The sequence below is a fragment of the Mesoplodon bidens genome (genome assembly GCF_964165515.1).
Source record: "Mesoplodon bidens genome assembly, chromosome: 8".
Lineage (NCBI taxonomy): Eukaryota > Metazoa > Chordata > Mammalia > Artiodactyla > Ziphiidae > Mesoplodon > Mesoplodon bidens.
Window position 1 is genome coordinate 66,736,111 of NC_138165.1, and position 13,852 is coordinate 66,749,962.

The 13,852-nt window shown below is 34.4% G+C and overlaps 1 protein-coding gene and 1 long non-coding RNA gene across 4 annotated transcripts in view; one reads left to right on the forward strand and one right to left on the reverse strand.

Moving 5' to 3' along the window:
- Positions 1-852, reverse strand: part of TFPI (tissue factor pathway inhibitor) — a 68,139-nt gene extending 67,287 nt beyond the window's left edge. For all 3 annotated transcript variants that reach the window (XM_081242105.1, XM_081242106.1, XM_081242107.1), the window contains exon 1: positions 585-852. The gene's annotated coding sequence lies outside the window, so the exon portion shown is untranslated. The remainder of the gene's footprint in view (positions 1-584) is intronic.
- LOC308621493 overlaps positions 723-13,852 on the forward strand; it is a 408,448-nt gene continuing 395,318 nt past the window's right edge. Inside the window, exons 1-2 of the long non-coding RNA XR_014016473.1 lie at positions 723-775; positions 3,265-3,334. This is a non-coding gene — a long non-coding RNA (uncharacterized lncRNA). The remainder of the gene's footprint in view (positions 776-3,264; positions 3,335-13,852) is intronic.

A 13,852-nucleotide genomic window follows, 5' to 3' on the forward strand; every position in this document is an offset into this window, starting at 1 on the left:
TATTTAGAATATGAGCGTTTGTTTTTGGAGACTTGTCAAATAATTTCTTACAGAGATTAGTTAATGTTGGCAAGAACTATTTAGACTACAAGGATTCTAATGTTTGTACCTTATTTTAAATATCACCAATTAATGGCAATGAAAGAAGTTTCTTTAAACATAAGGCTGCCAGACAGTCTCTTTATTATATTTCTTTATATGTTACTAAATAATGTTTAAAGGTTAAAAAAAAAATCTTCAGAAAACTCCAATTAAAGACACAATTAGTAAAGAACTGCCACTACAAGCTTAAAATTATAAACAAGGCTACATCTCACCAACTTTTTATGTTCATGGTCTTAAAAGCATAATCCTATACTGCATATATATTTGCTTAAAACTAAATGGAAAATCCTGAGAATTTAGTTTAGCATTGCAATGAGTCTGTTTACAGAGAAGGGTCGATTTTCATTGTAGGGTTACAGACAATGGTCCTCCCCTACAAGCTTTTGCCTCTCAGCACCCTGGTTCCCCCCGCCCCCCGCCAAGGAAAAGAAATAAAAGTTATTTCTCATGGGCTAGAAAGTATATTGCCAAGTACTCACGAGTAAAATCTCTGAAGAAAGTTCTTGGAAAGATTTTTTCAAAGCGGAGTTGAGGTCATTTTGTTTTCCCTTCCAGGCATTGAAGAGAGGATTTATCTTTTCTACTTCTTCTTTTAAACAGATCAGGAAACTGGGGAGTGAAGAATAATGAAAGAAATGCAATCTGATCCTGCCAGCAGTGAAAGGGCGAGGTAAGAATTTGACTTTTATCCAGCTCAATGTCGCTCCCGTCTGTTGGAGCAAAGAGGAGGCTCAGAGCCGGTCTCAAAGATCACCCACAGCTGGGAATAGCCAGGCTTCCTGTTTAGGTCACTCCAACTCTTTTTAGGCTAGTTTCGCCAAATTATTCAAAAGCCTTTTCAATGATGAAGGAAACAGAAAAAGGAATCAGCTTACACTAAGATTTCAGAATTACTATTTTTTCATAACTATTTCTTTTACTTTCCAGGATTCTTTGTAATCAGTTAAAAAAAAAACAAAACACTTTTTCCCCCCAGAGCTATATATTTTTTTAAATATATTTGTCATCATGTAGTTACTTAATAAAGTGAACCTTTTTTTTTTTTGCAGTTTATTTCTTCTTCAAATTATTTCATCCATATTGTCAACATGTTTGTGAAAAACACCTGAGGGCTATTGAAATTCCCTTTGATTAGAGAGGCAATGCAATGTATTGCCTGTTGCAGAATGTCAGGCTGTAAACCCTGCCTCAGCTACTTACTAGCTTTGTAATTTTGGTCAATTATTTAAACTCTCTGTGCCCCAGTTTCTTTTTCCCTAAGATAATGATAAAAGTTCCTAAGTTTGATAAAAGTAGTAAATGGATTAATACATATAATATATATATACATATAAATAGACATATAAAGCACTTAGTCCTCCACACATAGCAAACCTTCAATAAATGTTAACTATCATGTTTATTGCTGTTGTTTATATCATAGTTATTATTTTACATGATATGTAAATACTTAAAGGCATCACTCACTTTGCTCTGCTCTAGGTCACTATTGCTGAAGTTAACCCTTAGTATTTCGATAATGGAATTATGGCCATATCAGGCTAAGATCACTAGAGATTTTGTAAGATGGCAGAATCTTCTTTGCCATGGTGGCTGAAGTCATTTGATTGGAAAATCCATCAGTTTCTTGTTTTTTCCATCTCTGATTGTCTTCATATCTTCAACTTTTCTTGCTTCCTTCCTTTGACCTCTGGGTAAGGGGTTGTTACCGAGTCCAGGCTCATACTGCTCGCCTCAGGACAGGCCAATAAATCAAGAGATAGGCTGCTGGGGCAAGGAATAGCGGCTTTATTCAGAAAGCCGGCAGGCAGAGAAGCTGGTAGACTCCTGTACCAACGAACCATCTTGCCTGAGTTAGAATTCAGGCTTCTTTTATACTAAAGGGGAGGGAGGAAATTCAAACCTTTCCTGTTTCCCATCAGCCTCTGGAGAGGCTGTGTTAATTTCTACCTCTCTGCAGTCATTCACAGGTGGGCCTAGTCAGGATGTTTTCTTGTGAGCTAAACAAAAGTATTTTAGTTTAATGCTCATTACCTGGGAGGCAGGGTTCCCAGAGATGGGCCATTATGTATAATTTAAGCTTATAGGCAACATTCCTTTAGTGATTACCTTGTAATAGAATACAAAGGTCCTTCCCTATTACAGGGTAACTTTTCCTCTTGTGTGTTTTTACTATTTATTGAATAATTCTTAGGTGTCTGGCACATAAATTACCTCATTTAATTCTCACAGCCAGCTTGTGAAGAAAGCCCTCTCTGCATGACCATTTCACCATTTCATGGGTTTAAGAAGGTTAGGTATAGTTTGTGGAGCTCTGATTCAAATCATGTAGTCTGACTTCAGAGCACAGATACTTAAATACTCTTCTATGTTTCTTTCTCACCCATGTTCTGGATTTCATACCACAACAAAATTTTGCTGTGTGTTGAAACTTTATTTTTAACAAAGTTAAAAGCAGTCCTTCCCCAGGCCTAGTTCAAGAACTTTGCTGCATAATTATTACCCCTTACCTGTTGCAACTCAAGCATATTCAGTGTTCCCTTCTTGCTCAGATTGTTGAGGAAAGTTGCCTGTTCTTGGACTGGAGTGGACATTGATTAATTTTTTTGGCCAATCTGCAGGCTCTACTAAGGTAGTGGTAAGCTCAGCAAATCAGATTTCCTTTTTGGAAACTTGTACTAAGAGCTATAGATAAAAGTATACAGTGCCAGGCTCAACTAAAAAGCCAAGATAGAGGAAGTGCTGACATCCAAAATGGTGTGCGCCAGATGATTATGTGGAGAAAGCTAGGTGAGAGTGAATGGTGAAAGGGCTGAATGAAAGAGGGAGTGTAACCTCTGAGACAGAAAGAGGGAAAGAATGAAAGCAAGAGCAAGACTGAGAGATGAGATGAGAGACGAGGAAGTGATGCCTGAGCTCTACAGTAACAGTCCTTCCCAGGCCTAGTTCAAGTTTTTCTAAGTACTCAAGAACATATACCCTTGTAGTAAACCCTTTTCTCCCCCCTAAGGTCATTTAAGAAGTCTCTTTTTCTTACTATGTAAAGAACCCTATTTGAAAGAGCCACAACTGAGCTGAAATTATTTTCTCAAAGATCATTGATTTCATATTTAAGTTGCACTTGACATCAGTGAAGACTTTTTACCGTTTTATTTCCAGGTAATTTACACACACTTGGGTATTCTTGTGCTGAAGAGAATGTGGGAAATTGACATAAGCTATTGTTAAGGTAAGACAACCTGATGCTGTCACTTAAGGGCTCTGTGGACTCAGCTTTTCCCTCCCTGAGGCTTGCGTGAGCTCCTTTTTGAGGTTTTATTACTAGTTTGTCTATCTTATTGTGTACAACTCTAAGTCTAAATTATTTGGATAAAAAGATTTTCTCACCAACAACATGACTATGTGCCATCGTATCTTAAAGTTCTTTGCATCTAATCATTATCTGGATGTTCCAAGTACCCACCTAATACTAAATAAACACTCTCCTTTTCATTTCTCACCATACTCTGTCAATTTTGTCTTTCCAACACTCACACAATTCAAATAACATTTCAGATTTTTATGAGCTTTATGAGAAGTTCATGAGTTTTATGATTCTATATTTTTCATTTTCCTGCCAGATGATGTGCATGTCCCACATAAAGGTAACTCTTTAAAATTGGATCACAATAAAGATGACCCACAAAGGAGACAAAATAAATCCTTTCTTCATAAAAACCCCATAGATATTGGGATAGTTTGTTATCAAGCATAACTTAGGAAGAGATAAATAATATACTCCCTACCCCCTTACCTTCTTCTCTTAAAGATGTGTTATATTGACCACATATATATTATTATGCTATGTAACCCTGGACCCCATACCCTCAGTCCCCCTGGTGTCCTGAGTTCCTTTTGACCCTATGCACTTCACTGTAGTATATGAAGTAATTTGGGTGGAATGCTTTCTGGAATTTACTGATGTTAAGCAGCAGTATAAACAAAATTAAGCAACAATCAATTTCAAATATGTTGCAGATTAAAGTTTATTCTTGTTAAGTAATATAGTAATAACAAAAGGGTTTTCAGAACTTTTACAGTCACAAACAAGCTGACTCCATCTGTAGGAAAACTCCTCAAATTAGGTTAAATCTTTACATGGAACTCAAAATAAATACACACATGCAAATTGAGTACTGGAATCATCATGTTATTTTTGTTTTCTCTAATTCATATTTCTTATTAATAAGATATCCCTTGCCCAGTTTAAAATGAGAATGATTTTTGAAAGTAGTGGTAATATGTGAGACCATGAAGTCATGATTGAGGGTTACTCAGCCCTCTCAGGAGCGTCTCCACAGGAATCTCTGTTAATTATTTGCATTATTAACAGGTGGACATCTTGAGTAAGTGATTTTCCTTCATTAGACAAAATATATTGACTAAGAGAGTTGGGAAGACTAATCATTGTATCATCTGTGTTTAGGCATTGCACTTCACAATAAATTATTGCTACTTATTGATATTAAAAAAATACATCATGTCTCAAACAGAGGAAAAATAAAATAAGTTGAATTCCTAGCTATTTCCTTATGGTTTTCTAGAATTAGATAGTCTACTAGATGGCCTGGTATATTACTTTGAAACTTCATTTTAATTAATGATTTTTTTTCCCTAATCTTTTTTAGTTTGTTTAACTCCTTCTGTGAGAACTTGGAAAGTATATCTCTTGTTTCTTCCTGTCCCTACCTAACTCTATGTGGAAGGTAAAAATCTGGACAGGGCCTTCTTGCCCAGCTTGCTTTTTCATCCTTTCTGGAGACTTTCTTAGAGAGAAAAAATGTCCAGATAGAAAAGGTAACCTCCTGTGAGATGCAATTTGATAAGCAGTGAGAAAAAGTCTCACATTTCCCAATGTCTTATTCCAGGTTCTACCATATGTGAAATGCACCCAATAATGAAAAATGCATTTGTCTGCTCACCGTATAGTCTTTTAAAGTTCAAGTTTTGTTAGGAGAATGATAAAGTCATTATGTACCAAAAACTATTTTGTTATTTAAATATTTTAACTAAATGAACTCATTTGATTTTTGTAACAACTCTATGATAGTACAGAGTGTCTAAATAACTTACAAATAGTAAGTCCAACTCCAGAAGCCTTGAGCCTAACAATTATGCCATTCATAATTGTTGTCTCACTACATTTTTTTAAGACCAAGGTGGATCCCTTTTTCATTACAGCATGGATGGGATCATTACAGATGCATAAAACCTTGGTTGGGTGAACACAAAGAGAGAAGAGGCCTTGGAAAGGAGAAGCAAAAATAAATTCACAGTCCTGAGAATAAATTCACAGTCCTGTTCCTGAGGGAGATTAACCACTGCTGAGCTCACCTGAGTTTCAGTAAATACTCTTTCTTTAGGAAATCTGCCTGGAGACTCCCTTCAAAGAAAGTCCAATCTCAGATAACAATGGAAGGGAGTAATCTTAATTTTTATAGTTTCTACCTGCTTGCTTGTGCATTCGAATGTCAAGACTTGAAGTTTATACTTTCAACAACTTTGCGTTTTTTCCTTTAATCTAGACTTTAATTGCTTTGTTTTATTTATTTTCTAGATTTAAAACTGGTTTTAGGCTTTTAGTTTTCCGGTCCTTTTAATTATTTTGTAATACTATTATTCTTAATCATTCTTCTGATTTATATTACTAGTACTATTAATCCCATATTTTAACTAGTTTTATTACTTTTAGTGTTATTTTAGTTCTCATTTTTATGGAAGTGTCTATCTTAAGTATTATTATTGGTACTATATTGATGAAGATATAATGTATGATGCCCATGTGTGTCAATATAGCACGGTGTAAACCAGGGAAGTTGGGTCTTTATTCCCTTCAAGTTGATATAGCAGCAAGCTCTCAATTCCCTAAGATGGACTATCCTCCGTTAACCGAAATAGGACTCAGTGACTCTAAGATTACCTCACTGAATAATTTGATAGGCCCATGGAAGAAAATTATTTCCAACCACTGACTTACCTATACTGCCAGGACAGACACTGGCAAGTTGCATGAAAAGTCTATCTTCTCACAGCACATACTTTCATTCTGAACCTCCCAGAAAGACTGCTTGTATGGATAGGTAAGTTTTATTCCAGTCTCTACTACCAACATACACATATTAATTTACTACTTTTTATTCACTGTGTTTGAGGAGTAGTTACTTATACCGTAAATCACCTCTTATTGATTAGGAATGCTAAGGAAAGTTTGCCTCAGAGAGGATTATCCTTATATCCCCATTCCTATTGTTTTAGATTTAGGGAGTTAATCCCTTGATAGATTCTGCCCTCAGAAATCCTTGCTGATTAGATAATGTGATCCTGCCCAGAATTTCAAAGTATAGGACACCAGCTACCATCTTATTTTCTCCTTTATTGTAATATCAGCTGGGTTTTTGGATAATAATTTTCCATTCAAAATATTTTATTTTTCTATCTCTTTGTTAAATATACATTTGTATTTTCACTATTCTTTTCTAAGAGGACTCAGAAGAATAATATTATACAGTGTTATTTGGAATTCTTAAAAAAAAGGAAAAAAGGCACACTATGATGGTGGTTTTATGATTATCTGTCTCCCTTTGTCTAATGATAATAAGACACAACTACAAAAGCAAGAATGGTTGGTAGGCAGAGTTGAGTAGAGTTTTGGTAAGAAGCATAAAAATACTGTTAACAGATAAATTTTGTATTAGAAATTTAAAACTTGTTTCTCATAAGTTTATACATTTTTATTAAATATTTTTACTTTACAAATTCTTAGGGAAAACTTCTAAGTTTAAAATAAAATAGCATATAAATATACCACACGATGTATTTATTAAGCACCAACTGTATGACAAACACTGTTCTAGGATTTAAGGAGACAGCAAAGAACATGACAGATACAGCTCTGTCTTCTTGGAACTTTAATTTTAGTGCCATAAACTGAATGCTACTAATGATAACAATCCTTACTTAGTGAATGAGGATTACAGCAAACAAAAGAATGTCTCACCTTTTAAAGTATCTCCTTTTAAAGCTGCTTAGAAAGAAGTTATTCCAGGAGCTGCATGTTTATTTCTTCTTTCTAGTTTATAAAAAAATGTGTTAGTTTACCTTGTGGAGGTTTTTATCGATTATTCATTATCCGAAATTTAAAGACAAACTATTTATTACCATCTTGATTAATTTCTTAAAATTTTTAGGATAAAATTTCACGGTTAAAAGTTATACTTTTATATCAGTTTCTAGCCACTTGAACTTCACAGTCTGATAGTACCCATATACCAACGTCCTCAACAACACTTTTCTAAAAATTAGCTTATTTATTTATTTATTTTTGACTGCATTGGGTCTTTGTTGCTGCGTGTGGGCTTTCTCTAGTTGGCGGCGAGCGGGGGCTACTCTTCGTTGTGGTGCGCGGGCTCTAGAAATTGGAATGCGATCCAAATTTTCAGGAACAGCGAGGAAAACGGTGGTACTCTGGTTACTATTTTCCTTTAAATTGTATGAAAATGATTCATTTCTTGCTCAGAAAAACTCTTCGGAACTATTTGTGATAAATTACTGCCCTCTCTTGGCAGAATGTTATATAAGTCTTAATTTATATTTTAAGAGTATTTAAAGTTAGAGTTATAACAAATCTCATCAACAAGATGAATAATTAAGTCCCAGAGAATGGAAGTGCCTTGCCCAAACAGCCATAGCTTTTAAATGACAAGGGCAGGATGAGACCCTGGGTGTCATGACCTACCATGTCTTTTTTTTTGGGGGGGCTGCTTGGGTCTTAGTAGTGGCATGCGGGATCTTCGCTGAGGCATGCGGGATCCTTTTCGTTGCGGTGCGTGGGCTCTTCATTGTGGTACGCAGGCTTCTCTCTAGTTGTGGCGCGTGGGTTCCAGAGCGTGGGGGCTTTGTATTTTGCGGCACGTGGGCTCTCTAGAGGCATGCAGCTCAGTAGTTGTGGCACGCGGGCTTAGTTGCCCAGCAGCATGTGGGATCTTAGTTCCGTGATCAGGGATTGAACCCACGTCCCCTGCATTAGAAGGCAGATTCTTTACCACTGGCCCACCAGGGAAGTCCCCTACCACCAGTCTTGTGTTGACTAAGTTAAAAACAGTACATTTTTTTTTTTTTTGCCTGAGAATATTTCCCATTTTCTGAGTCAAAAACAAAGTTTACAATAGTCAAAGGAATTAAAGAAATTATTTTATTTTAAAAATTGAACTAAGATGTTTGTTCAGGTTAAAAATAAACCATGCAAAAAATAAAAGTGAGAAAAGAAAAATAAACATCTTTCTCTCACTCTCCATCTAGATTCCACTCCTAGAGGTTGCCACTATTAACTGTTTCTTTGTCATTCTGGAAATTATATATAAATATATATATATATATATATATATATATATATATATATATATATATATATATATATATAAAATGTGTGTGTGTGTATTTTTTTCAAAATTGAAGTACTGTTCTCCGACTTTTTACAAATGTAAAACATATTTTAGAGTTTATTCCATATTAATTTGCAGAGATATAACTCATTTTTTAATATGAATTCCTTTTATTGACACTTTTGAGGATTACAGACAAATTTAGAATGTCCTTATTTAGGATTACCTGACATTTCCTGTAACTAATTTAGATTGTGCATCTCTTCTTGGACTTTTACACAAGTGAAGCTGTTTTGTTCTCATTTCATTTCATCAGGGGACACTTGATTTGGGTTTGTCTCATTACTGAGGACAGATGTTAACTTTGGTCACTTCATCAAGGTGTTGTCTGCAGGCTTCTCCATTGTAAGCTACCCAGTTTTTCTGTTTCTGTGCACAGATAGGATTTGAGTGGCAGAAATGCTCAGCAAAAATACAAAATCAAAATAATTACCTTGTCACATCCTTTCTCTCAGGTAGCAAGAAGAGTAGATCTTAGATGCTAAGTGTTATTTTCCCAAGAGTGCTGAGTGTCCATTTCCTGGCTTCTTGTTTAATTTTAATTCCTCTTTCTGGAAGAATACACAAATTAGGGAGGTATCTGTAGTAGTTGCTCTTGGAATGTGGAATGGTTTGGTATATTAAACAATTCATGTAACTCTGAACATTTTCATGTGTAAGTGTATACATAACATGTAGAGTAAAATAATAATTATTTGCATTGGCAGATGAACACTGAACACCAGAACTGCTGACAGTTTTTTCTTAAAACATGTAATAATACAATCATATTTTCAAATATTACATTAAAATTTCAGTCATCTGAATTTTTACTTTAAATTTTGATATTAGTTAAAACTTTTCATTTTGCATTTGTATTTTAATAAATAGTTTTGATTGCTTTAGAAGAAAAACTTTTAAAATAAAAGAAATTTTTTAATACTTAAATTTAATTTACATTTTGGACAAATTATTTCAAATTGCAGTAGAGGAAAATTATGTGATAATCTTGATTATCACATAATTATTAATTGTGCTGCAATGAAGGCAAGAAAGATCAATGGTATGGAATAAATATACAAATACTCATAAATTATGTGTGTATTTAGTTTATTATTCATCCAAGCAGCACTCACCAATTAACCTAATATCCAAATATGCACAATAATAACTCAATTGGGATGTCTTACAATTTTGTCAGCTTTCAGCCATATAAAAATTATAGCTTTATGTATCTTACATATCTTACAATTTCATCTTTATGAAGTATATTTGTCTAAGATAGAAACTATTTTTTGTAGTACTTTTCTAACTTGATTAATAACTTTTAATATTTAACACATGCTCATCATTATGCCTTGCTGCCTTCCACTTTACTATAATGCAAAGAGAGCATTTTCTGAATCATTCATTTACTAACTATTTATTGACCACCTACTACATGCCACTATTGGGACTATTGCAGTAAACAAACCAGATAAACATTCCCGTTTTCTTGGAACTTACATTTTAGTATATTTTTCATCAAAAGGGTCAGGGGACATATTTAACATACTCAGGCATGTGATATTACTTTTGCCCTCTTAATGGCACACACTAACTTTCTCAATTTTCCTCATTGGCATGACAAATTTTCCTGAATTAACATGTGATTTTGGTAGGAGAAAGTCATAACTGTAGAAGCATTCATCAAAAGACTTGGAGGAAAGGTCTGGCCTTGGGGAAAATATTTAGGAGGCAAAAGAAAGCAGAAGAATAAAAGAAAAATGTCAATGTAGCCAACAGTATCCTCAAAATCTAACGAGTAGAATTTAAAAAGAAAGAAAGAAAATATAAATTTAAACTGAGTTTTGTTTCAGGTTGGAAAGGTGTTCCAGAAAGTAAGCAGAATAAGCTTGATTAATTGGTACTGTAACATGTAAAATAAGCAATCACAAAACCATAGCCTCTATATCTCCGTGGAGACATAGTGATAAACAGCTGCTGCCCATTTTGCACACACAGAAAAGTAAGGTTAATTAGAAATACTGTAGCTGCAAATTCAGTTCCAGTAACAGCAAAATCAATTCAGCAAAAGGTATTTTCAAGGCATGATTTTTTTGTGAGTTCTATTAGGATTGTGTCAGATCCATATATTAGTGATTCATTAGACGGCTTAGGAAGTGGGGCGCCTGCCAAAAACCCACCTGGACTGAGAAGAATATTTCTACTTTTTTGGCAACAGTAATTTTTCTCTCATTTGATGTGGAAGTCATTCAAAACCCAGGTGACAATCATTATAACCAAAGTCAGACTAAATAATGAAGTCATAAAGACAATACATGGTTTTCATTCTCACAAAAAATTGAGATGAAACGCATAAATGACAAGGTTGATCTAGATTTCTCATGTTTATCTTAAAGTCAGGGAGTGTACCTTTGCTTCCACAAAAATGGATGACAACTGAGTAATGTATTTACTTCAGCATGGTAGTTCAGGCTAAATTACCTAAATGTCACTAAGCATGGAAATAATCTTTGGTGAGTGTTAACATTCCTTTATGGCACATGGGTTATGGGGCTGTTTCTCACCTTGGGACATTTCTGCTGATACTTGTTCTATTCATGCTTTGTGGATAGTTTTACCATTCCTAATCAATAAGGACCCAGACTTACTTTACTCTGAAACAGCCTTAACTCCAGTCCAGTTTACAGCCTCTCTGCCTCTTTAGAAGTAGTCAATATCCTGAAATTGGGTGAATTTTTCCCATTTATGATGTTGTACATTGTTATATATGATATTTACACAAATAATTTACACAGTTGCTCCCTTTTTAATGTGAGTAAATAGTATTATACTCAACTTATTCTTTTGAACCTCTCTTTTTCACACATCATTACATTTCTGAAATGTATATATGGTCATTTATGTGTGGATCTACTTCTTTTGCTTTACCTATGGTATAGTATTCCATTTATTAAAACATACAATTAATTTTTTTCCATTCCTCTGCTGAGGAGTAGTAGATTGATTAGCTTGCTTGCACTTGTTTTTGCTTCAGTGAACATTCTTAAACATGATACCTTGTATAAATGTAAGCATATCTTCAGGGTAGATATGGAAGACTGGAATTGCTGGCTTGTAGAATAAGCAGTTTTTAATTACACAAGGTATTGTTAAACTGCTCTACAAAGTAGTCTCACCAGAGCATTATATAAGAGTACTTATTTCTCCAAATGCTTGCCAAAAGTGTTGTCAGGATTTTAAATTTTACCTAACTGATATGTAAGAAAAGATGACTTATTGTAGATTTGATTTTATTTCTTAGATTTTTTTTGTGAGAAAGTGTTTATGTTTATTGGTTTACTCTTCTGAGAAATGCCTGATCATATCCTTTGACCATTTAAAATATTTGATTTTCTGTTCTGCCTTCTTCTTGTTTAAATAAGAGCTGTTTCTTACAGATTCTGAAAAAAAATCCTCTTGGTTATATGGAATGGAGATTCCTTCTCCAAATATGTGTCTTGTCTTTTTAGTTTGTTTAGAGAATTTTTTGTCATATAAGAATTAATATTGAAGTAGGTAAATATATCAGTCTTTTCCTTCATGGCTTATGCTTTTAAATTTTTATTAAAAAATTCTACTATCATAATATGATGAATATATTATTCTATGTTTTCTCTAAATTTTTACTTTTAAATCTTTTATCTTTGAAATAGTCATCTTTGTCTTCTGTTTCAAACATTTCAAAGTTCTTCAGCTATTTTTCCCTTTATATCTTCCATATAAAGTTTAATATCTGGTGTGCCCATTTCTTTGAAAAAATTAATATTAACTGGTATTGCACTAAATTAATAAATTAATTTGGAAAGATTAAGCTTGAACAGTTAAGGGATCTGGACTTTAGTAATCTGGTTGATGTACTGACCTTAGCTAGGAGACAGGCAGTTCATCCACAGAAATAGAAGTGAAGGCTGGTTAAAGGCTGGCTTCATGGATGTGCTACTGCTGCGATCACACAGGGCATTGCACTGAGAAGGGTCCTGTGCTTGGTTTGATACCCTGCTGTCATCACCTTGAAATTGATAAATTTTATACTGTGTCCCCCAAATATGTAGCTGGTCCTGGAGAGGACATGGGTTCAGTTGCAAAGCATGTGTAGATAGGGTGGTGGGTGTATATGGAAGAAGCTTTTATTTTCTCATGGAATAGGAAGTAAATGTCATTTATCTCCCTGTGCTGCATTCTGGGTTATGTCTCAAGGTCTCATATTCAATTCACCAAAACTCCCTGTGCCTAATCTGCTTTCAGTTGATTCAATTAATTTATTTTATTTTATTTATATATATATTTGAATTTTATTTATTTATTTTGATACAGCACATTCTTATTAGTTACCTATGATTCAGTTAATTTTTTTCTTTTTTTTTTTCTTTTTTTTTTTTGCGGTACGTGGGCCTCCCACTATTGTGGCCTCTCCCGTTGTGGAGCACAGGCTCCGGATGTGCAGGCTCAGCGGCCATGGCTCACGGGCCCAGCTGTTCCGTGGCATATGGGATCTTCCCGGACCGGGGCACGAACCTGCGTCCCCTGCATCAGCATGCGGACTCTCAACCACTGCGCCACCAGGGAAGCCCTCAGTTAATTTTTAATTGCAGTGACTGTACTTTAATTTTATAAGTTCTACTTGATTTTCTTTCAGTTCTGCCTTTTTTCATAATTTGGTATTTTTTTGATTTATGCTTTTAGTTTCTTGTTTGTCTTTAATAACTTTATACATACTTATTTTCTGGTCTTATTTTTCTTTTGTATTTTTTTTTTCTATTTTTTTTTTTGTGAAGTTTTTAGGTCTTTAATCATCCTGGTGGCTATGGCTGCTAGTGATCATTTATGATGCTAATAATTTTGGAAATGTCCTCACCTTCACAGTGAGGTTGTTTGTGAGAATCTTGTCTTGGATTGTGTATCTTTTCAGAGAAATTGTGCATGTGCATATGCCAGATATCCCAAAAGACTGCTATTATCCCACCTGGGAACTTTTTGTAACCTTTTCTTGTTGCATTTTATTCCATAAAATTGTCATAATGCATTAAGTTTATTAGAACAATACAACTTTCTGTCATTACTGGAAAATTGTTATAGAAAAATGCAATCTATGATGTCAAGGATATGACTCACTCTCCTTGAAAGTGACACCATTGTGTAGTGCAAAACCTGCCAAAAAATCCATGATGGTGCTGGTTTCACCTATTTTTAAGCTTCTTTTTTTCACTCCTACAGGCATTTAAAAACCATTAGAGTTGTGCAAA